The sequence below is a fragment of the Pleurodeles waltl genome, chromosome 6 (assembly GCF_031143425.1).
Source record: "Pleurodeles waltl isolate 20211129_DDA chromosome 6, aPleWal1.hap1.20221129, whole genome shotgun sequence".
NCBI lineage: Eukaryota > Metazoa > Chordata > Amphibia > Caudata > Salamandridae > Pleurodeles > Pleurodeles waltl.
In genome coordinates this window covers 1,316,404,373-1,316,427,888 of record NC_090445.1, presented here as the reverse complement: position 1 = coordinate 1,316,427,888, position 23,516 = coordinate 1,316,404,373, and the positions used below count along the sequence as shown (strand labels likewise).

The 23,516-nt window shown below is 43.4% G+C and overlaps 1 long non-coding RNA gene across 1 annotated transcript in view; it reads left to right on the top strand.

Moving 5' to 3' along the window:
- Nucleotides 1–6,545, top strand: part of LOC138302126 (uncharacterized) — a 60,850-nt gene extending 54,305 nt beyond the window's left edge. Inside the window, exon 3 of the long non-coding RNA XR_011205291.1 lies at nucleotides 6,273–6,545. This is a non-coding gene — a long non-coding RNA (uncharacterized lncRNA). The remainder of the gene's footprint in view (nucleotides 1–6,272) is intronic.
- Nucleotides 6,546–23,516: the final 16,971 nt, after the last annotated feature.

The window sequence follows — 23,516 nt, the reverse complement described above, 5'->3', positions numbered from 1 at the left end:
TGGCAGGATGAAGCACTCTGGGCACAAAGCCCCCTCCAGAACCAGTGGAGAATCACATCCACTACCTCTGTCCTTGGCAGGATGAAGAGAAGCACTCTGGGCACAAAGCCCCCTCCAGAACCAGTGGAGACTGTTATCCACTCGAGAGACTGTGGCTTTGACTCCCCAGGATAATGCGGTGGGCAAACCACCCACTGGAGAGACTTGAGAGACTGTGGCTTTGCACTCCCCAGGATAAAGCAGTGGGCAAACCACCCACTGGAGAGACTTGAGAGACTGTGGCTATGCACTCCCCAGGATAATGCAGTGGGCAAACTACCCTCTGGAGAGACTTGAGAGACTGTGGCTTTGCACTCCCCAGGATAATGCAGTGGGCAACCCACCCACTGGAGAGACTTGAGAGACTGTGGCTTTGCACTCCCCAGGATACAGCTGTGGGCATGGAGCCCCCTGGTGGAGCAGTGTTGTGCACTCATCCAGCTGAGGTGCCCCCCCGTCCCTTCCCCCTGAGGTGCCTGTTTCATTTCGATCTGATGCCCCTGCACTCTTCTCTCCGTTTGATGTCTAGTATCGAGTGTGGGCCTCGCCTATGCATTTTGGGCCCAGTGGTCCACGGAAAATTATTGGTGCACTATCCGGACTTGTGTAGTTGGTGTATATCATTGTATATACTGTATTTCGAGGCTTGACTACTGTTTTTATCATGATTACAATCGTTCAACTCATTACCTTTTGTCCTTGCGTTCTTGAAAGGGAGGTGGGGGGTGTAAATGTAATGTTGCAGCATGTATTTGTGTGTATGTTGTTGTGGGTGAGGGTGGGATGGAGGTGTTGCGTGTTGCGTGTGTGTGTCACTCTCTTTTCCCTCCCCCCTCCCCTGTGTTGTAGGTGCAGTACTCACCGTGGTCGTCGCCGCCATCTTTGTTGCTCCTGATAGAGGAGCAGGAATATCATCGCAGGGAGGATTTGCAGTTCTGGCTCCATGGCGTCCTGGTTCCTCGTGGGGTGTGGAGAGGTGAGTGTTTTCCCTTCCAAGTCCTGTTTCCGCCGTGTTTTTGTTCGCGTTGGTGCAGCCACGGAAAAGGTGGTGGATTGGCCTCTCATAATAGTGTGGGCGGTACATTGTCTTCCGCTTGTCTGTTGGCGGTGACCGCCGCGCTGTTTGTACTGCCGTGGCGGTCGGAGTGTTAAAGTGGCTGTCTATGTTGGCGGTTTCCGCCACAGTCGTGATTCCATTTTTTTTCCGTCAGCCTGTTGGCGGTATTACCGCCGCTTTAACACCGCTCACCAGGGTTGTAATGAGGGCCTTAGTGTGTGGCTCAGTGAGTTACACTGTAATTAAATTTGAATAACTTGATGCAGGTTCTCTCCATCCTTCGGAACTGAGATGAAAAGATTCATTGGACCCCAAAATTATTGCTAGGGCCTAGTGCTCCTTCATAACGATATAGTCAGCCCCTAGACGACACAACCACATGAAAACAGAATGGCAGAAAGTAATGCAGTGTAACTATATATTTAGCCCCCAGAGAGCCTAGTGCCTTATAGATTTCCAGGCCTAGCAGGCCTACTGCAATCATTTTACAAACATGGCCCTTAAAAACACAAACTACTCCCAGCTGTAAACAAAAGTTCCAGCCATGAGAGAGCTTAAAAAGATACTGAATAGTGGGAAAGGTTGATATTTTGTGGTCCCTCCCAACTTAGGTTGGGGACTCAGAGATGACCTAAACATAAAGAGCGTGCCATGCTGAACGTTTTAGTTAGTTATGAGCCAAAATTTTTTTTAAATGAAATACCCCGCAAAACATTATGGGACAAGTTTCCTGAGTGCAGTGAATATTGTAGTATTGGCTCTCCCGCCGCAAGAGCCACATTAAGAATTTCTGTGTTTTTTCTGTTTTAAATGTACCAGTTTGTATATTTTTCAACTGCTAACCTTGTGCACAAGTGGTGTTAATGTAAAGTGCTCCTCCGATCTAATTCATGCTATTGAAGCTTCAAAATAAATAAATACAAAAGATAAAACAGGAACCCCCCCTTCAACTTGAAGCCTTTGGTTGTAGATACCACAAAGAAACTGTGACATGCCCAAAAACAAGGAAGAGGATGAAACAACATATGGCCACAGAGCGTGAAGAGGCAAAATAAAAAAGTAGTGTGCCACACTAAAGTATATGTCCAATCATGCAATAATCCAGTTAACAGGGTCAGTCTCCAAGGCCATAAGAAACTAGTGTCAAAGTGGGACAGACGTAAAGCATTAACCTTTGAAATCAAGGGAATTTCGAAAGGCAGGCCGAGGACCAAATGAAAGTGATGGGCGTGAGATGCTGTTGTTAACGCCCACAGAGCAGATTACAGCATGTCGAGAGCAGTGCATGCATGTTGCTAGGCACGACCTAAAAAAAAAGGAAAGCAACCTTTTAGTGCTAAAACAATGGTCATTTATTTTTTAATTAAATATATATATTTTATTTGATTGCAAAATTAACACACAGTCATGCAACAGTAAGCATTGGTAGAATTAGTAGAACACAAATACAGCTATAAGGCTTCATTTACATTCAACACACATACAAAGCATAGAATGGTGATTCAATAGTTATGACTTCACCACACCCATCAACAGATGAAATGCACTATGACACTAACCAGTCATGCCCAGACTGTCCATATAGGAGAGCATGTCACACACACTACTTTTTTAATCATGTTGGTGAGCATTTTTGTTGCCTTGCTTCTTATTTTAAAGAAGAACTACTTGCGGAAAGGAGAACAGATATACAGAGAGACGATCAATATATTTACTATGTCAAAGGAAGCAGTAATGGATAGATACTGCTTCACTCCAGACGTGATAATTGACATGGTTGCAGGCTAGGAGCAGGATCTCACATCACCTACAACCACATGCCTGCACACATCAAAATGATAGCTGCAATCTTTGCAGAAGGGCACTGGATATATAATGGGAATCACACAGGGAATCCCTTGATGGTGCTTGTGCCAGATACTGAGATTTATCACCAGGTAAATGCATCAGTATCTTGTTGTGTCATGCTCATTGGTGGAAATGCAACACATAGCAAGAACATTCTAGGACATTGCCCACTTTCCTTGGGTCTTAGGTGCCATTGATTATTTGGCAGTTCATTCACACGACACAGAAGACAGCATTACTTCAACAGGCACTCCATCATTGTGCAAGATCTATGTGATGCAAAGGGCTGCTAAGTGCACAGATGGCAGCTACATTTTCATACACATCACAGTTTACCTCCACAAGACTAACATTAATTTTATGCATGTGCAACATGTCTGCAGCATTATTGAGGTAATCTCATTATAATATGTATCACATCTTTGTTGCAGGTGAGGTTGGGTATGCCCTCCCTCCACATCTACTTACCACCTTCCAACGTCCTATCACTCCTGTCTCAACAGAAGTACAGCAGGGCATACGCATGTATGCGAACCATCACTGAGTACACTTTTGGCATCTTCAAGGGCACTTCAGATGCCTTAATCATATGTGGGTGGGCTCCAGTACTACCACGAAGTATCATGCAAGATCATTGTAGCCTGTTATGTGCTGCACCGTATCACCATCTGACAGGGCTCACATGTAGACCTTAACCCTGAACTGTGGCGCCATCAGGGTTTCCTAGATGGGATGCAGGGTTATGATCTGCACATGCATGACCAACTAGTAATCTCACATTTGACCTGAGCTGCTAGTTTGGTTACTGCATGACAGTGGGTGAAGTGTTAAGTCAATGATGAATGGTGGATCATGAACACTGTCACATATATTATTTTGAGACACAACTATGGCCACTCCATGATGTCACAGCCCAACTTGCAATTCGAAATAATATATGCACCCTCAAACACATAACTCATTTATCAACTTATTCAACCAGTAATCTTATCTCAGAGCATGGTACTTCTAGAGTTTGGAGGACAATGTGTAAGACATGTAGGCGCAAGTACACACACAGACACACAATTGTAACATACACTTTTACTGTCACATTTGTTTTACACATTATGTTAAGGTAAAATGTCATCTGATATCACTTGGGCGCCATTCATTCAGAACCCAAGGCATGTTTTTTCCTTCACTCTCTCTCATTCCGTAGTCATTAGGGTTGGAGGCAGATTTCTTATCCTCTGATACGTAGGTGTGATAAACAGGAAGTTACGTACAAAAACAACACAATTACTAAGCCGCATGACAACAACTGAATCCTCATCTATCTTGCATGGCCTTTTGATCAGGAAACCCCAAAAATGGCTAAGGAGAGAGAAACCCGGCGGCTCCAATTTCTCTCAGGATGAATTACAGGTCGGGGGCCCTGGGGGAAGGAGCAGGGGATGGGTAATTGGGAGGGTGGGGGGTGGGTAATGGGATCCTCCAGCTATTTTCACAGATATTCCTGGAACCAGATAGCAATAGAGGTAATGTATCACTAATGAAAATTGACCAACACATCACCAGAGGCTGCAGTGCCATGTGTGTTCAAACCCCTAGATCCAGAGTATGCCACAAGTGGTGGAAGGACATTTGTGCTTGGCATTCCAGAAGGCACAGGGTGAGCTGGGGTGTCATCGTAGATTTGCCCCACTGCACAGGCGGTTCCATGAAGCACTTTGGCTGACCTTCCGCGCTCATCTGGAGGTACACGAGCAGCAGCACAGAGGATATGTCTATCAGTGAGAAAATGCATTCTTTCATAAATATATGTCATTTTTTTAGTATCACGTTTAATGTGTTTTATGTCCATGTTGTCTGAATTACACGTTATCTTCTACATTGAGTACTTGAGAGCACGTCACCAATTACCTGGAGATTTTACATATATCTTTAAATACATGTTTTAAATAGCTTTGCATCGTATGTGTGTACACAGGAACGTGGTCATGATAAATCATGTGTAAGTTTATGAACAATGTTCATGTCATGTGGCTTAATTGTCATACTCCGTGATTTTGTGCTGAAAAACACACATAACCCCTGTGTTTAATTCTATCATGCCATACAGCAATCAAAGACATTGTGAATGAGGAGTATGAGCCATTCCGACACAAAATGGTTATTGTCAAGTAATGCACATACAATTCACTAATATTCACATCATATGTGCATGTAATAGATATGCATGCCACGCCACCAGTCATTACCTATTGGCATGCAAATTATGCCAACATGCCTGTTCGCCACCATATGGGAACATAAGAATAACATTGCTTGAGTAAGTCAACAAATGCTACGGTGACATTTCTATATGCAGATCGTGGCAAAGGTTTATGTCTGAGGGAACCTAACATGCACTTCTGCTAGTCCTGTGTTGCCTGTATGCACCCTTATGTTAACAATAGCATGTGGAAATATTAACCCTGAATGGGACAGGTGAGCAGAGTACATGCCAGTGGCACTCGTTGTTAACACCAATGATGTCTTTTTGGGACATAGTTTAGTGGACATATGCCCTCACGAGTTTTTTGTTTTCTCAGGTTTCATTTTCAGCATGTGATCTAGTCAGCAGCAGCGAAAATGGAACCGGGGCAAGCGAAAACAAGGGCATTGGCCAACTGGTTGGCACAAGAGGAGAAGATCACAAAAAAGAAGGAGAGTGACATCACTAGAAGGGTGGTTGTTTCCTTACCTTGAGTGATAGTATCACATTCCAAGTGACTCCTGACAGAGGCTGTGGAGACAGACGGTCAATGGGTGATTGAGCTAGACAGCACATATCCGGAGGAGTCTGAAGATAAGCTTGTCGCCCCCCATGAAAAATAATTTTCTGTTGTGGCCCAGAAGCAAGCACTTTTACCTTAAAGGCTGAAGCCACCCCTTTACCACTCAAGAACCACCACAACACTGGGACCTCTAACTGCACATCCTCTTACACCACCTCTTCCTCTTACAAGTGCACGTTAGCAAGATCAGCGGACGAGGTTATACATTCACCCCAGACACCCTACTGCATTATGTGCATTCTCCCAGGAGGCATACTTTTCTGTCCCACAACCCACGCTACCGGCACTAGAGGTAGAAACATGAGTGGTCCTTTTGTATGAACAGGAGGATGCCCAGGACGATGTGCCCTCAAACCAGAGTACCAGTTTAGGCACAGCATCTGGGATGGGGGACTGACTTTAATTTTATATTGGAATTTTGGACTTTGCTTTGCATTGGAATGTAACTTTGGGATGTTTCTACATTTTTTTTATTTGTATTTTTTTCTCTCCCTTTCAAATTGAAGGTCTCATTGAGAACAAAGTGACGCAGCGGCAAAGTTTGCATCATTTCAGAAACACCGGGATGCAGCCATATTTACAGAAATACTGTGTACTCCTGTGTTTTCCCTAGCGCTGGTGCTAAATTTAGCTGCCTACAGAAAGGGACACCTTCCTGCACATAAACAATCATTGATGGTGATTTGCTCTGCCCATCATGTCCTTTTAATCTTTGCTTTTTCCAATGAATTTCTACTTTTTTTACTGTAAAGTAAGATATTAATATAATTTCTAAGGATAATGCCACTTTAACCTTTGCTTTTTCTAGTGATTTTTTTATGCTTATTTACTGTAAAATAAGTTGGCATGAAGTTGATCTCTACACCCAACCCCCAGCAGGCACGCAATTTCGTACCTCGAAGGGCCTTTAGATATACGTTACATGGGTGCCCACCCCTGGTTGTTAATAGCCAAAGGTCGAATGCAGAATGGGGATGGGTGAAGGGCCTGCACCGTAGCCAGGCCCTGCGCCTACCCTTTGTGTGCCACTCACCATGCTTGGCCCAGTGAGTCAGGGTACCCCTACCTTGCCCGTTATATTTTAATTTAATTTATTATATTGAGACCCTGAGTCCTAAGATGCAGTCTTTTCCTGCAGGTTATGGCCAGCCAATCAGAATGCATACTCGAGCTAGAGGACCAGTGGATCTACTGGGTAGATTCGTAGTAGTACCGCAGCTTGAAATAAATGTACATTTTGATACTTAATTCCTCAAAAACTATTGAACAAGTGTAAAACAAATCACAAAAAGCACACTTTCCTGGTCAAGAGCTAAATTCCTCCCAAATTAGGTGTAATTGTTCAGCTGTTTTGGCTGTAGCTGGGTCTAAAGTTCCTACAGAACAGTGCTTGGGGAGAATGTGTTTCAGACCCCTCTTTTTTCTCAGTCTCTGCTTGAGGACAACCCTTCAACTTTCCAGGAAGACACTGAGGTGGAAGAGACTAAACCTTCTTGAAGATGTGTCAAATGGTGCCAAAGATATTAAAAAACAAAAAAAACAGTTTTCAATGAAAACTTTGTCTAGAACTCCACCTTCACACCTGAATGCTTACCACCACAATAAGTGGGCGGAAGAGAATGTGAGCCCTAGAAATTCACTAAGAACAAATGTTACAGGGACATTATAGTACACATTATAGTACACAGACAAAACCATAGAAATTCTGAAATTAGAGTTATGTCAAATAACTACAACTCGTGTCCTTAGGTAACTATAACTCGAGCCACACTAGGCACAGCTTTCTCGTTAATACTTTTATAGCAGATATTGCAGTGATACTATCAAGTATGTCATAGAAGATGTTATGATGGTGTAACGTGGCTGGTAATTAGCAGTGCATGGTATGCAGAGTAGATTTAACAATACATACATCTTAATTTTAAATTCATTTATATAGGATAATTTAAATTAACTTTTTTTTAAGATTCAGTAAAATATATCCACTTAAAGTGAAATGTTTATATTAATTTAATAGGTATTAAAAATTGCAAATTGCTATGGGTAGAAATAATGAAAACGAAGGGAATTATTTTTTAAGTTAAAGTTAAATTAAAAGATCATTAAAATATATAATCATAAAATAACATTTTATTATTTTTCCATTTTTAGCATTGAATTACTTTTATATATGTATTTAAAGCCAGCCTAAATTAACTGAATTTATCACTATTTCCTTTGCGTTTCAATTAAAAGTCCCTGCCTCCATCATTTGTTATTGAATGCTGCTCCAATATCAGTGTTTGGCCATGTGTGGTGCTGGACTTACTACTGCTCTTTTTGTAATACCTTAGACTCGTAAATTTAGCTCCGCCCCTTGCTTCTGGAGGTGGATACATGTAAATCTACACTTTTGAGTAACATTACGCTCATAAATGGTGAATAGCCAAAAGTAGTAGAAACTGAAAAGTGAAGGGGGTAACTTACCCATGTAACTTACTCATACGTGTAAATTACCTTTCTCAATAGTCCTTTTTTTCTCCAGGTAAACCTGCCTGTTTTTAATTGCTCAAGCTGGTACATATGTTTGCTTGCTTGTGGGTTTAGGACAATCTAGTGGGCCTTTGGTTACAAGGAAACTTGTAAAAAAAACGCATCAACCTACCCCTTTCCGATATAATCAATAAATCAGTCTGGTGTCAAAACACCCATCTACATTTAAGTTTCCCTCCAAAGCACTGTCTCTTCAATGTCTTACCCTCTAATGTGAAGATCTAAAAAAAATACATAACTGGGCTCCTGCCAAACAGTTCCTTCACTATCTGTGCCCTCTCTCCCCCCTCAGTGTGGACCAGAATATCAGTATCAGTATATTGTCTGATATAAATATTACGTCCTGAATAACATTTACAAAAAATATTACCCCATTGATGTTAATAATACAAAATAAGTCTAATAATGGAATTGTTACATACAAAACTCCTCCCCACTGCTAAAGCTGTGCTATCTGCACTCCAGGGGGCAGAGAGCCAGTGATGGTCTGAAAGGCTCTCTGAAAGCCGTATCAGCACAGCTTTGACATTTCAGTCAGCATCGGCCTGCAGAGACCTGCACTGAGAAGGAATGTGGAGGTTGGCGTAGGCAGAGCACTGCCCACATTCTACTGCCTTATTTGTGTATGTGGAACACCAAGAGAGGTAAGAGAAAGTCACTGAGGATGCCAGCCACCATTCTGACACCTTGCTAGGTTCTCAAGCGATATCAGTGCAATGGATGATAACTTTGTTCTTCACTTCTGTGACATAATAGCATTGTATAATTGGATTTTAAACCTCGTATTTATGCTACTGGCAGCATAATTTGCCTTTAATAGTATAATGTATCATATAATTTGCCTATATTCGTGTAGTACTCATTGTAATGTTCTGTTTTCAGTATTGCATAGTTTAGTCATGCCTAAGGCATAATTGGGTCCTCCATTTCTGCGTTATCCCGGTGGTCTCTCTCATAAAGCCATCCTCTGCAAAGTCCCTGTCCAAAAAGTGTCCCCATGACCAGCCGCTGTGAACTCTGTGTGGCTATTTCCCACAACAACTGAAGAGCAGAGTAGTTGCAGCCTGATAACTATAAAGGCTGCTGTCTCCACAAGATTTTAATCATCTACAGATATATTCTGATGTAAATGTAATGTACTGTAAACTAAGTCCAAACAGTATCAAACAGTATTAAGGCACACCCAATATAATGTATAATTGTAATATGTTTAACCTTTAATTAAAAAGTACCCTCTGCAGCCTGCTATATATATATATCTTCAGAGCCACTGGAATTATAGCATTATCCAGCTGTAGAATTATCAGAATCATTTTATATTTACTCCACAATTTGTGGCATAATTTACTGATATCCTAAAAAAAAATGTCTCTGGTGCAAATTCATCAAACGTTACTGAAAAACATATGCCACAAGTGGTGGCAGGGCCAGCTTTAGGCAGTGCGACAGGTGCAACTGCACCTGGCACTGACATCAGGGGGTTGGGGGAGGGGGTGTTGTGTTTAAAAATAAGATAGTTTTAACCCCTTTGATGTGTCAGGTGGCCAGGAGACATCCGACGCATCAGTGGTCGTGTGTGTCGGACAACAGCCATCCGTCCGACATACACAGCACTGGAAATCCTTCTGGTGCCCACACCAGAGGGATTTCCTTAGCAAAGAAACTGCCTCAGGAGATGGGAGAAAGCTTCCCCAGCTCCTGATGCTGTTTCTGTGTTTTCAAGAAAATGACATCAGCGTGCTTTCATTTTCCTGAAAACTAAAGTGAAATAAGCTGATCGGCTCATTTCACTTTCTCTGCATCAGAGCTTGTGAGGCTGTCTCAGCTCCCCTGAGCACCGATCCAGATGGAAGAGGTATCGTTGGAAAGGGGAGAATTTTCCCTTTCCAATGGTACCTTCCTTAGTGGATCCCTGCTTGGGGATCGCCAAAGGAGGGTGATTCCCAAGCAAGGTTCCACTCCATTACACACCAGGGAGTGGGTAGTGGCCCCTTTGACAAGGGCTTTTGCTCCCCCAATATTTTCATGGTGCAATTCAGACTTTCTGCCCCCGGTGGGGGGGAGGAAGAAAGCCCACTAGCACACCAGTGAATATCTTTTTATTATTAGTGTAGGAGTGGGGGGCGGGCCATGATGACCCTATTAATGCCCCCACCCCAAAACAAAATGGGCACAGGCTTTCTCCTCCCCAGGAGGACAGGAAGCCCACTAGCACACCAGGGAATATTTTTTTTTATTATTAGTGTAGGGGTGGGGCTGGCCATGATGGCCCTGTCAATGCCCCATCCCCTAAAAAGGACACAGTCTTTTTGCTGACCCCTCCTGCTGACTAAAGCATCGCATCCGAATGGCAAGGAAAGGGAGTTTTGACTCTTTTGGATATTGATTTAGCAAATGGGCCAGCCAAGCTTGGCTAACTCCCAATATAAGTCCCACTTGCAAAGGTGAGTGGCTGCGCCTTTTGGACTTGGGTAGGCTGCTACCTGGAAAAAACTATCAGAGCCAGTCACGTCTGAAAAGTAGACATCTGGGGCAGTCCAAGATAGTGTGCTTCAAATGCACCCACACCATTTTCTTACCCACAGTGCATTGCAAAACTCCAACTTTGCCTGAAGTCACACATTTTCCAAACACTTCCATGATGGAAACTTCCAGAATCTGCAGGAATCCACAAAAGTCTTACCACCCAGCATTGCACCACCTGTGCCAATAAAAACTGTGCCCCACTTGTGTGGTTGGGCCTAGTGACAGGAACTGAGCCAACCGAGATCAATAGGTCTCTCCATTCAAGCGCTCCTATTTTCCTTGCTTTGACCCTTTCCTGTTGTGGCACTAGGGCTAGCTACACAGGTGGGGCAGTGTTTATATTGGCAATGCCGGGTGGTAGGAATTTTGTGGATTCCTGAATATTCCAGAAGTTTCCATCACAGAAATGTAGGAAAACTGGTGATTTTGGGAAACAAAATAGGTTTGCCATGCATTGTTGGTGAGAAACCCAAATGGGAGCCATGCAAGTCACACAGTCCTGGATTCCCCTAGGTATCTTGTTTTCAAAAATATACAGGTTGGCTATGTTTTCCTAGGCGCTGGCTGAGGTAGGGTCCAAATCTATAACTACCCACATCAGAAAAAGAGGGCCAGTTTTCAGGGAAAAAATGTGCTGCATACATGTTGTGTTTTGGCCCATTTCCTGTCGCGGGCACTAGGTCTCCAACATATGTGATGTACCATTTTTATCGGGAGACTTGGGGATATGCCCGGTGGAAGGTAGTTTGTGACTTCCCACAGTTTCTAGAACTTTCCATCACAGAAATAGTAATGCTTTCTTTTCTCACCGTTTTGAGGTTTGAAAGGGATTCTATGTAAAAAAAGAGTTGAAGGGCCATGCAAGTCAGCAAACCCTGGATAACACCTAGGTGTCTAGTTTTAAAAAATGTACAGGTTGGCTAGGTTTCCCTAGGTTCTGCCTGAGCTCGGGTCCAAAATCTAGAGCTTGTTACATCGGAAAAAGAGGGTCAGTTTTTGGTGGTGAAATAGGGAAAGATCCGGAACAATGCGTCCGGAAACACACCTGCATTGTCCACGCAAGCAGAATGATGCTTGCCTGAACAATGCAGGCCTTTTTCTCTGCCTTAACCACGCATGTGCCGAACAACACGCTTGTGTGTTTAAGGCAGAGAAAAAGGAAGATCCATCGGGAGAGTAAGCGGTCAGGTAAGTGGGGCTGTTGCAGGGTTGGGGGTAGGTTTTAGGGGTGGGGGCGGGGGGGTGAAGGTTGGGGTGGTTATGCTATATTTTTTTTAAGGGGCTGGGTGTCGGGTTTATTTTGTTTTTAGGGGTGGGGTAGGAGGTCGGGGTAATTTTTTATTTAGGGGTTGGGAGTTCAGGGTTTGTAGGGGTGGGGGTGGGGTTTGGGGTAATTTTCTATTCACGGCAGGGGTGGGTTTTAGTTGCGGGGTGAGGAAGTCGCTGTAGTTTTAGGGGCATGGGTGGGGGGTTGGGGTATTTTTAGTTTTTGGGAGTGGGAGGTCATGGTAGTTTTAGGGGCAGGGTGGGGGGGGTCGGGTATTTTTACTTTTTTGGGTGGGGTGTGGGTTTGAGTAGTTTTAGGAGCGGGGTTGGGGTAGTTTAGGTTTGGGGGTGTGGGAGTTGGGTAATTTAGGTTTTTCGGGGTGGGTGATCATGGTAGTTTTAGGGGCAGGGATGGGGTGGGGGTCACCATGGGGTGGTCGGGTTTTTAGGGACGGGGTGGAGGTTGGGGTATTTTTTGGTTTATTTTTTGGGCTGGGGGTGGTTTTAGGGTTCAGGGTGGGTGGGGGGTATCTGGGTAGTTTTTTAAGTGTTTAAGGATTTTTAAGGGAGGTCGGGGTACTTCTGTTTTTAGGGTGGGGTGTGACATGAGACAACCATGCAAGCCGTTTCCACACATGCCTTTACTAGGCATGCCTTTACAAAGAAAAATCGGTGTAAAGGCATGCATGGAAACAACATGGTCGGAGTTCTGACCGTGTTGTTCAGGCATGCGTGGTTGCCCCATGCGTGATTCCATCATACGACCAGTGAAATATGCTGCGTACATGTTGTGTTTTAGGTCATTTCCTGTTGCGGGCACTACATCTACCTTACCCACAAAAGTGAGGTACCATTTTTATCGGGAGACTTGGGGGAATGCTGGGTTGAAGGAAGTTTGTGGCTCCCACAGTCTCCAGAACTTTCTATCAATGAACTTTGAGGAAAATGTGTTTTTCTCTAACCATTTGAGGTTTGCACTGGATTCTGGAAAAAAACAGTAAAGAAAACGTGGGGAGAGCCACACAAGTCAGCCCACCCTGGATCCCACTATGTATCTAGTTTTAAAAAATGTAGAGGTTGACTAGATTTCCCTAGGTGGCAGCTGAGCTGGGGTCCAAAATCCAGAACTACCTGCATTTGCAAAAGAGGGTCAGTTTTCAGTAGAAAAATGCGCTGCATACATGTTGTGCTTTGGGCTGTTTCCTGTCCTGTGGAATAGGTCTCCCACACAATTGACGTGCCATTTTTATCGAGAGGCTTGGGGGGATTCTGGTTGGAAGGAAGTTTTTGGCTCCCCACAGTTTCCAGATCTTTCCTTCACAGAAATGTGAAGGAAATGTGTTTTAGAGATATATTGAGGTTTGCAAGAGATTCTGGGTTAACCAAACCCGGTGAGAGCCACACAAGTCACATTATGGATTCCCCTAGGGGTTTTGTTTTCTAAAATGTACAGGTTTGCAAGTTCTCCCGGCTGAGCTAGAGCTCAAAATCCATAGCTAGGCACATTGCAAAAAAAGTGTCGGTTTTTAGTAGAAAAATGTCCTGAGTCCACATTGTGTTTTGGGACATTTCCTGTCACTGTCACTAGGCCTACCCACTCAAGTGAGGTACCATTTCTAGCAGGGCACTTGGGGAAACACCGAATAGCTGAACAAGTGTTATTACCAATTGTCTTTCTCTACATTTCTGCGTTCCAACTCTAAGACAGTGTGAAGGAAAGTTTGAGAAACGCCCTCTAATTCACATGCCAGTAGAGGTACCCACAAATTCAGAGATGTGCAAATAACCACTGCTTTTAAACTCCATATTTTCTGCCCATTTCGGAAATACATAGATTTCCTTGACACCTATTTTTCACTCTTAATATTTTACCAAATTAATTTATGCATACCAATACACAATGAAAAACCATTGCAAGGAGCAGCTCAGTTATTGGCCCTGGGTACCCTGGGTTCTTGGTGAACCTACAAGCCCCATACAACCCTGCAACCAGAAGGGTTGAGGGACATAACGGTATATTGCTTTTGAGAATCTGCCATAGTTAGAACAAATTACAGATGAAAGCATAGACACACTTGGATGTTTTTGTCATCTCAATTTCAACTGTTATTTTCTAAAGGAAAACCTTGAAGGATGTACACAAATAACCCCAATTCAGAATTTCTACGATTTGAAAAATGTGTGCATTTCCCCCCCCCAAAACCACATTTTAGCTGTATTTTGGCTAATTTATCAGCCCCTTCCAGGGGAATCCACAAACCCTGGATACCTTTAGAATTCCCCGGATGTTGGGAAAAAAAGGACACAAAGTTGGCATGGATAGCTTACATGGACAAAAGGTTTTAAGGGCCTAAGTGCAAACTACCCCAAATAGCCAAAAAGGGCTTAGCACAGGAGGAGGAAAGGCTTAACAGCAAAGTGGGTGAGGGCCCATGCTGTAGCATTTTTTATGTGCCCCCAAGTTTTCAGGCAACAATAAAAATGTCAAGATAACCCTGGTGATTAATTTTTCTGTTGGAGGAAGATCAGAGTTTTGTCTAGTGGCAGTTTTGACTCCTCCTAAAGTAGTGCAGAGGGTTAATGTGCCTGTTTCAAAGAACGCCTGCCCCCCTGGGAGAAAAGGATGCCTGAAGTGCTCCGGGCATGAAGGAAGTGCCCTCTCATATCAGTGCTGAGTTTTGCAGAGGCAGAGCGAGTGGTAGGAGCTGTAAGAGGTGCTTCATCAGCAGAATCCGCTTTGACCGAGGACTGTGGGAGATTGCTTGGCATGGGGTCTTTGCAACTTGTGGGAGGTTACTCCCTAGGGTCTGTAGTGTAAGGCGGGATGCTGCATCCGCAGAAGCAGTTCAGCTAGGACTGGGTGCAGCTTGCGGTGCTGGTGTGCCACTGCGCTCCAAGTTCATTCTGGTTTTAACTCTCACGGAAGTTTTGCATGGGGGCACCAACAGATTTAACAGTCTTCAGCAGTGGTCGTTTGTTTCAATTGGTTTCTTTCCATGGTTGATTTACGCATCTTTGTGCCTGGTGCATCTCTTAGGGAGAAATTTAGGAAAAAAGGCGCCACTTTTCTTGCTCCCTTAGCGCCCCTCTAACGCCACCATGTGTGCGCCATATTTAAAATACGGCACACCATGGCGGTAGTCAGGGGGACTAGTGTCATAATTTTTTATGCTAATCTGGTGCTTTGCAGGATTAGCGTAAAGAATTATGATGCTAATCCTGCAAAGCAGCCAGAGGCACATTGGACCAATGGGAGCCTCTTTTTGACGCCTGCTGTAAGAAGGCGTTAAAAAATGCAGGTAAAAATTTCATAGATTTCTTTGCACCATTTTTTCGCCACCCCAGTGCCGGAACTCCCCCCTTGCATACATTATGTCTGGCACAGGCATACTGTGGCGCAAGGGGTTTACAAAGTGGGACAATGCAAGCACTGCGCCACTTTGTAAATACGGTGTGGCATTTTTGGCCTTTCAATGCCACATTAGCATAAGAAAATGATGCTAATGTGGTGTTGGAATGGCGCTAGGCCCACAAAAATCTGGGCGTTAATGCATTAGAGTTTCTGTGCTGAGCCTTGTCTGCTTTTGTGTCTGCGCTTTGCATTTGATGGTTGTGAGGGGAGACCCTTGGAGTCCTCTGGTGGAGATGAGACTGTAGAAATCACTCTCAGGGCTTGTAACGCCCTCTAGTTTAAATCTAAAACCAAATAAATCTGCCAGCTGAAATGGAGGCTCCCAGTGCAATCTTACTAATCTCCTTTATCTATTTCCTTTTTTTTTTTTTTTAAATAGTTAAAGCTATGTCTAAAGAAGTGGTGGAAACTTTTAGCTCCTCTTATCCAGCAGCTTCATCTTTGGCCACGTTTTCCACACCTTTGGGTTAATTAAATACAAACAATTTTTAAGCATACCGTTTACTCTCCAGCTTCAATTGATTTTCCAGGACTGTCTAAAATGGGATTGGAGGGGGATATTAAATCCTCTGGGCTATCCATGGATGCTGGCATTCCTGAGGGCCTGGTCAACGAGCCTCTGGAGGAGAGATCTTCACCTGTTCCCTCAATTCAGTCATCTGGGGGGTCCAAACCTCTGATAACTGCAATGGATATTATTTAATTTCATCACCCCTATCATGTCAGGAGGCGAGTTCACTCATAGATTTGGAAGTCATCCCGTAATAGCTAACTATGGTAATGACTAGGAGCAATGTATTTTTGTGGAGGATTTTACCCTGCCAGACATTGATCTTGACTTCCCAGTGAGGGGATGGGTTGTGGCTTCTGCTTGCTGTTCCACCATAAATCTGCAGGGTGCTGTGGGTCAATCTAATATAAATCTATTGCCATTATATTGCAGTTCTTAACTCCTAGGGAGTCCCCCTCCGAACCAGAAGACATCATTTTCTAATCCCAAGTACACAGTGGAACATAAATCAGTCCAATAATAGAGGAGGAGGAGGAGTTTCTTCAGATATTTTCTTTTGTATAGAAAAAATATTATTTTCTATATTGTCTTTATTAGAGAAACCTGGGAACCATGCAGATCACAGAATTGATTGTGAGTGAACTATGAGTAGCACTATAAAACAAGCATTTAAATTGCAATGGTTCTCCATTTGCTTGAGTTGGACCGATTGGTGTTGTAAATGTATAACTGGAATTTTCTTGCCACAAACATTTGTCAACCATGCCTCATAATTTGCTGCTCTCTGTCACATAATTCCAGTAGCCCTGCATATAACTAAAGCACTTCAATTTACCTTCTTCCTCTATCGACACCAAAAATTAAAATATTGCCATTATTTATTATTTTTTTATATCATTATTTTGCAATTCCCCCCAAGCTAGTGTGGGGACCCAGAGATGACCTAGACAAAGCACTTCGTGTGGTGAGTTATTGACAATTTTTTTTTTTTTAAAGTAATGCCCCGTAAAGCATTATGGGGCAACTTTCCAAGTGCAGCAAATATGGTAGTATCTGACTGTAACGTTCAGAACAACCCTTAGAGGGCACCACTATGAAAATAGCATTTGTAAGAAACATGGTCATGTAACGATATAGTCAGCATCTAAAAAGCATAACCACATAAAAAAAACAGAGTGACAGAAAGTAATGCAGTGTAAACATATATTTAGCCCGTAGAGGAAATAGTGCATTACACATTTTGAAGCCTAGCAAGTCTACTAGCAGGCCTACTAGAATAATATTACAAACAAGGCCCTTAAACCACAAATTACTCCCAGCTCTAAAACAAATGTTCTAGCCATAAGGAAACTTAAAAAGACACTGACTGGTTAGAGGGGTTATTATTTTCCCCCCTCCCAACCTAGTGTGAGGACCCAGAGATGCTCTACACAAAAAGAGTGTGTTTTGCTGAACATTTTGATTGTGGTCCCATTGTCCTAGGACCACCACATGGTGAGTTATGGGCAAAAATGTTTTGTACAAGGAATACCCGGCAAAGCATTATGGAGTGATTTTCCAAGTGCAGCAAATATTGTAGTATCTTGACTGTAATGCTCAGAACAGCCCCTAGAGGACACACACAATAGTAAGTATAGCATTTGTAGGAAACATGGTATGTAACCATACAGTCATCCCCTAGAGGGCATAAAGGTATGAAAACAGAATGGCAGAAAGTAATACAGTGTAACCATATATGTAGCCTCTAGAGGGCATAGTGCCTTACATGTTTTCAGGCCTAGCAGGCCTACTGCAGTAGTATTAGAAAAAAGGCCCTTAAATACAAACTACTCCCACCTATAATACAAACATTCCAGCCATGAAAGAGATTAAAAAGGCATTGAATGGTGGGAGAGGTTACTGTTTTGGGGCCCCCCAACCTAATGTGGGGACCCAGAGATGACGTAGACAGAAAGTGTGTGTTGTGATGAACATGATGATTGATGACGGTTCCATTGTTCTAGGACCACCACACGGTGAGTTATGGGCAAACATGTTTTGGAAAAGAATGTCCCACAAAGCATTATGGTGCAAGTTTACGAGTGCTTTGAATATTGTAGTATCTTGACTGTAATGCTCAGAGCAGCCCCTAGAGAACAGCATAGGAAAAATAGCATTTGTAAGAAACATGGTCATGTAGCCAATTTGTCAGCCGCTAGAGATCATAATGACATGAAAACAGAATATCTGTAGGTAATGAAGTGTAATCATGTATGTAACCCCTAGAGAGCAGAGTGCCTTACAGATTTTCAGGCTTGCATATTTTCAGGCTTACTGTAATACTATTCAAGGCTTACTGCAATACTATTACAAACAAGGCCCTTAAAACACAGAATACTCCCAGCTTTAAAGCAGAAGCTCCAGCCATGAAAGAGCTTAAAAAGACATTGAATGGTGGGAGAGGGTACTATTTTGGGATCCCCCCAACCTAGTGGGGGACCCAGAGATGACCTAGACAAAAAGAGTGCTTCGTGCTGAATGAATTGGTGGTGGTCCCATCGTAGAACCACTGCAGGCTAAATTATGGGCAATTTTTTTTTTCCAAATTAAATGCCCCGCAAAGCATTATGCGGTGAGTTTCCTGAGTGCAGTGAATGTTGTAGTATCATCTCTCCCGCTGTACTGGGAGAGCCGCTTTGAGGATTTTTGTGTTTTTTCTGTTTTAAATGCTCCAGTTTGTATATTTTTCAACTACTAAACTTGTACATAAGTGATACTCATGTAAAGCTCTCTTCAGTCAGAGGTCACGCTATATTAAACTTCATGTTGTCAAATAAAGTGCTCCTCCGATTGATTTTATGCTATTTGAAACTTCACGTACTCATGTAAAGTTCTCCTCCGATCCATTTTACTCTATATGAAACTTCATGTCCTCATGTAAAGTGCTCCTCCGATTGAATTTGTGCTATATGAACCTTTAAAAAACAAACAAAACAAAAAAAAGACCCCCTCCCCCTCCAGCTTGCAGCGTTTGTGCCCAGACACCACACAGAAACAGTGGCATGCCCAAATTAGGGAAGAGAAAGAAACAACATATGGCCACGCAGCACAAAGTGGTAAGTCAAAAGAAAAAAGTAGTGTGCCACACTAATGTATATGGCCGATCGTGAAATAATCCATGTAACAAGGTCAGTCTCCAAGAAGGTAACAAAGCAGCCTCAAGGTGGGACGAATATAAAGCATTTATCAACAAAATCAAGGGTATTTTGAAAGGCAGGCCAAGGAACAAATAAAAGTGATGGGCGTCAGATGGGTGTGGTGGAAGCCCACTGATGTAGATTACAACATGTTGAGAGACAGCGCGCTGCCTAGGCTCGACCTAAAAATGAAATATAAGTCAGAGTGGGTCTATGAGGAGATGAGAGCTCTGTTGAAGGGTGGTAGTGAGGGAATTTGTGGACAAGGAAGTCCTGGGGAGTGGCGCCAAGAAGATTGTCACATTGGGCATCACCAGCGCTAAAGCCGGCTCTGAGTGGTGCTGCACCATAGAGGAACCTTTGAGAAAGACTAAGGGGTTTGGTGTTCAAGTGCAGGGCCGGCTCCTTCACAGTGGCTTCTCCCCCCTGGATAGCCAGCAAATGAAAAATAAAATGATACCTTGCTATCATTTTATATTTCATTTTTCATCTGCTGGCTCGGACATCAGGTGCAGGGAGGGAGCTGGGCCAGGGGGAGGTGGGAGAGTGCACTAAGTGCACAAGTGAGTTTGGCCAGCCGTTTCAGGCTGGCCAAACAGACATGCGCACTTAGGTTTCTCCGACCAGCTGTATACACAGCCGGGCTAGAGAAACAGCACAGGCCCCAGGCTTGTGCTTGAGCGGCAGGGACTGCTGCTCAGATTAATACTGATGCTGCTTACATGCTATATTTAGCATGTAAGACGCACCGGGGTTGCTGGAGAGCCTGTGCTGGTGTCCAACCCAGTGCCGGGACACCAGAAGAGGATCGAGGTGGCAGGAGACGATGAAGGGAGGCGGGCAGCACAAGGCAAGTGGTTTCTTTTCTTTTCTTTTTAAAAATGTTTTTCGCCCCCCCAACCCTGCCCCCCTCCTTTACATATGGGGCGGCTGCCACTGTTCAAGTGGCATTCCACAGGCGAATCCCTTTTCTAAAACAGTCCTAATATCTGTTAAAATTACAAAATATCAGCAAAATGCTGCATCATTTGCGTTTTGTTTTTGTGTAATGTAGTTATCCTTATAATTTGTTTTTCCTTTGCAACATAATTCTAGTGGCAGTGAAGTGCTCCATAATTAATGGCAGTCTCCACAGCCTTTCATTTGCAATTTTATTGAGAAAAAAAAGTCTATCAATCTTATCTTTGTAAAAATTGTATTTTGACAAAATTTTAATTACAGATTTTATTATAAACAATCTAGCAATTCTAAACGATTCCATGTGGTCTATTTGAAATCATTCATGGCTTCAAATGCCTCTAAATTCTTCAGATGTAACCAATTACTGATTTCCAAAAAATACTCATTCTGTGCAATTATCTAATGTAAACTAGCATGTATAATTTATTAATTGAAATTAATGGAAGTTTCAATTAAAATAAGACGATCAACAGTTTTCCGAATGCGCACACCGAAATATAATTTTTTAATGCTTTGATTTAGATGCTTTCAGAGTGCAAACTCGAATATTTCTACCTTTTAAACACACCCATTAAAGTATTGTAGGACTTGTTTGGAAACATAAACATTTCATAGCCGGTTGCTAATGCATCTTAAAACGCACATTCATGCATCATAAAACGCACATTCAGAATTGAAGTTGCTTCATTGTTTGACCTGTTGTTGAAATGTTTGGTTTCAGTTTAGAATGTCTAGAATGACTCAGTGTGCACAACCTTTACTACTGAAACTTGCAGTGATTTGTGTGTCATGAAATCAAATAACTCAAGGCTGATTAATCCTCCAATCCAATGCGCAAACATATGTTATAAAAGATATTGGTACCATGCCCTTCTCTCCTCATCTTGGAATGTACAGACAGCATCTTCCAGGGGCCATATCATACGGTCTGCCTTGAGGGGCAACAGGCTTGTGCGCCTGCTTTTTTCGGCCTTGCGGCACAATGGTATTACAGCGGGTCACTGATGCTTGTGCGTATTCTTCCGTAATACAGTACAGATAGCGCTGATGCACATGTTGCTGCAGCCTGTCTTAAGAGGGCGTTCCCTCATTTGCAAAGGCGAGTGGCCCAATGCAAATGAGGGACTCAGTTTCCCTCTGTGCCCGTGCCATATTGTGGACGTGGGCACAGAGGCAATCATGCCTTTAGGAGGCACACTTTCAATGTGCCACAAAAAGGTGGCACACTGTCAGTGCACCTCCTAAAGGCAGCCCCCTGGAGGGGAGAAAGGGTGTCCCATGGATTCCCCCATACAACCTCTTGCATGAAGGTGCAGTCACTCACTGCACCCTCCTCCAAGGGGATGTCTCCCCTCTCATGAAAGTGCAGGCGGATTGGCGCATGCACAGTGAAAGATGGAGCAGCTTTTAATTTCACATGAATGCCCTGTCCAGGGGTCTGCAAGAGTTCAAGACTGCCCTGGGGCATGCATTCTTTCTAATACAGCACACTGTCCCTGTTTGCACCTGGTGCACCTTCTGAAAGGTGCCATGGTGCAAATAGGGAAAGTACACTGCCCCCATTGTCCAGGTAGAAGAACAGTAATGTATCCTTTTCACAAAGCACCCCACTAGTGGGACATGAAATGCGTTAGCCTCCTTTGGGGTAATTTCACCCAAGTTGCAGTACCTGGGAATGATAGAGGAGTCCTGGATCAAAGTATCAGACATGGCAAATTACATTTTTGCTGGGTTTGCTGAGGAATGTGCACATAAACAGCCTAAAGGATGTGGAAATATATATGCAAAGCAAGCCCTGTTTAATGACATATTTGTGGTCAAGAGTAAGTCTTTAAATTAATTGTTGACACAAAAGATTCACACTCTTTGGAAAAATGATGAACCCCCCCCCCCCCTCTCTTCCCAACACCACAAACACATCTGAGCTTAGCAGTCCCACTTTTGTAAATTAAACTTGAGAACTTTTCCCTTTTGCAACATCTCGTTTACTCTTCATGTTGGAGTGCAAACATTATTAATGAAAATTGTGTCACCTAAATATAGTGTGTAATAACATGAATTAAAGATTTAATTGAAATTGTGTATTAATAAATAAAATATGCATCTGATAAGGTGGACAACATAAACAACACGTATAAATCTGAAAAATAACTGTCTAATGAAAATATATTTTGTTTATTCATAATTAAATGTACTGAAAGATGAATATTAATATATGCCAAAAGGATTAATAGTTTAAATATTATGAAATGTTTTATTTTTCATGTTTTAGCATGGGTTTTAAAAATACCTCACTTTTTTGTAATTTTCCAGAGGCAATGTTTTAAAAGTGTTAACTCTGCAAAATTGATGTTTCTCTAAGCATCCTGTGTAGCTTGCACACTTTGGAAAAGGTATGCTCTTATGTTGTAACATTTGTCTGTCTTCCTGGGATGAGATAATGTGTACTGAGGAACAATAGTCTTCAGTGCTCACGTCTAACCTGCAACAATTGTATTCTACTGCGGAAACTGGTGACTGCAGCAAGAGATGATGGTCCAATCATGAATGCAGAAAATGAAGAAAATATACTTCTGAAACGTGGAGTAAATTTAATTGGTTCTGACCTAAACCACCCCATAGTCTGACCAATAGAAACTTAGCTAGTTGCTTTCTAGAATTTGTTATAGCAATGGGTGATTTAAGAGTAGTTCTTCTCAGTTCCTAAAAGTTCTCAGTTGTCCGAGTGGGGTGCGGTCTGAGTGAATCGTTGGTCGCCTTGCACTCAGTTGGGGAGCTTTTTTTGCGTGTGACTTGAGGACGCAGGAGGATGCAGGAGCGAGAAGCGAGGCGGGGCGGGGCGGAGGAAGAGCGGAGCATCGCAGCAGCGGCTGTGGGCTGCAGGAGCTCCGGAGTACCCGTGAGCCGCGGAATCGGCGCGGAGGCACTTGTTCCCCCCTCAGAGTGCTAAGGGGAAAGAGAGAGCAGCCAGTGGCGGCGGAGAGAAGGACGCCATAAACCGCGGCCGCAGTGGCGCCACGAGGAAGACGCCGCAAGTCTTTACAGGAAGGACGTTGCTCCCCCCCTCATCCATCTCAACCCTTGGAATAGGGGGAACCTGGGAGTCCTGGGTGGGGAAAAGAAGGAGAGATACCCAGACCCATCGCCTCCTCCTACGTGCACACAAGGGGAGTTACCTGATCAGCACAGTATTCAGGAACCAGCAGTGCAAAGTATCCAGGTTAGCAGGGCATGAGTGCCGGGAGTGTCCGGGCCCGAAGAGAGCTTGTTATTTGACTTTTAGATACTGTTGTTCATTACTGGGTCCATTCTTTTTCACTTCTCCGTACCTCTTTTGTTTTAGGCCCGGCTCTGCCTTCCCTCACTC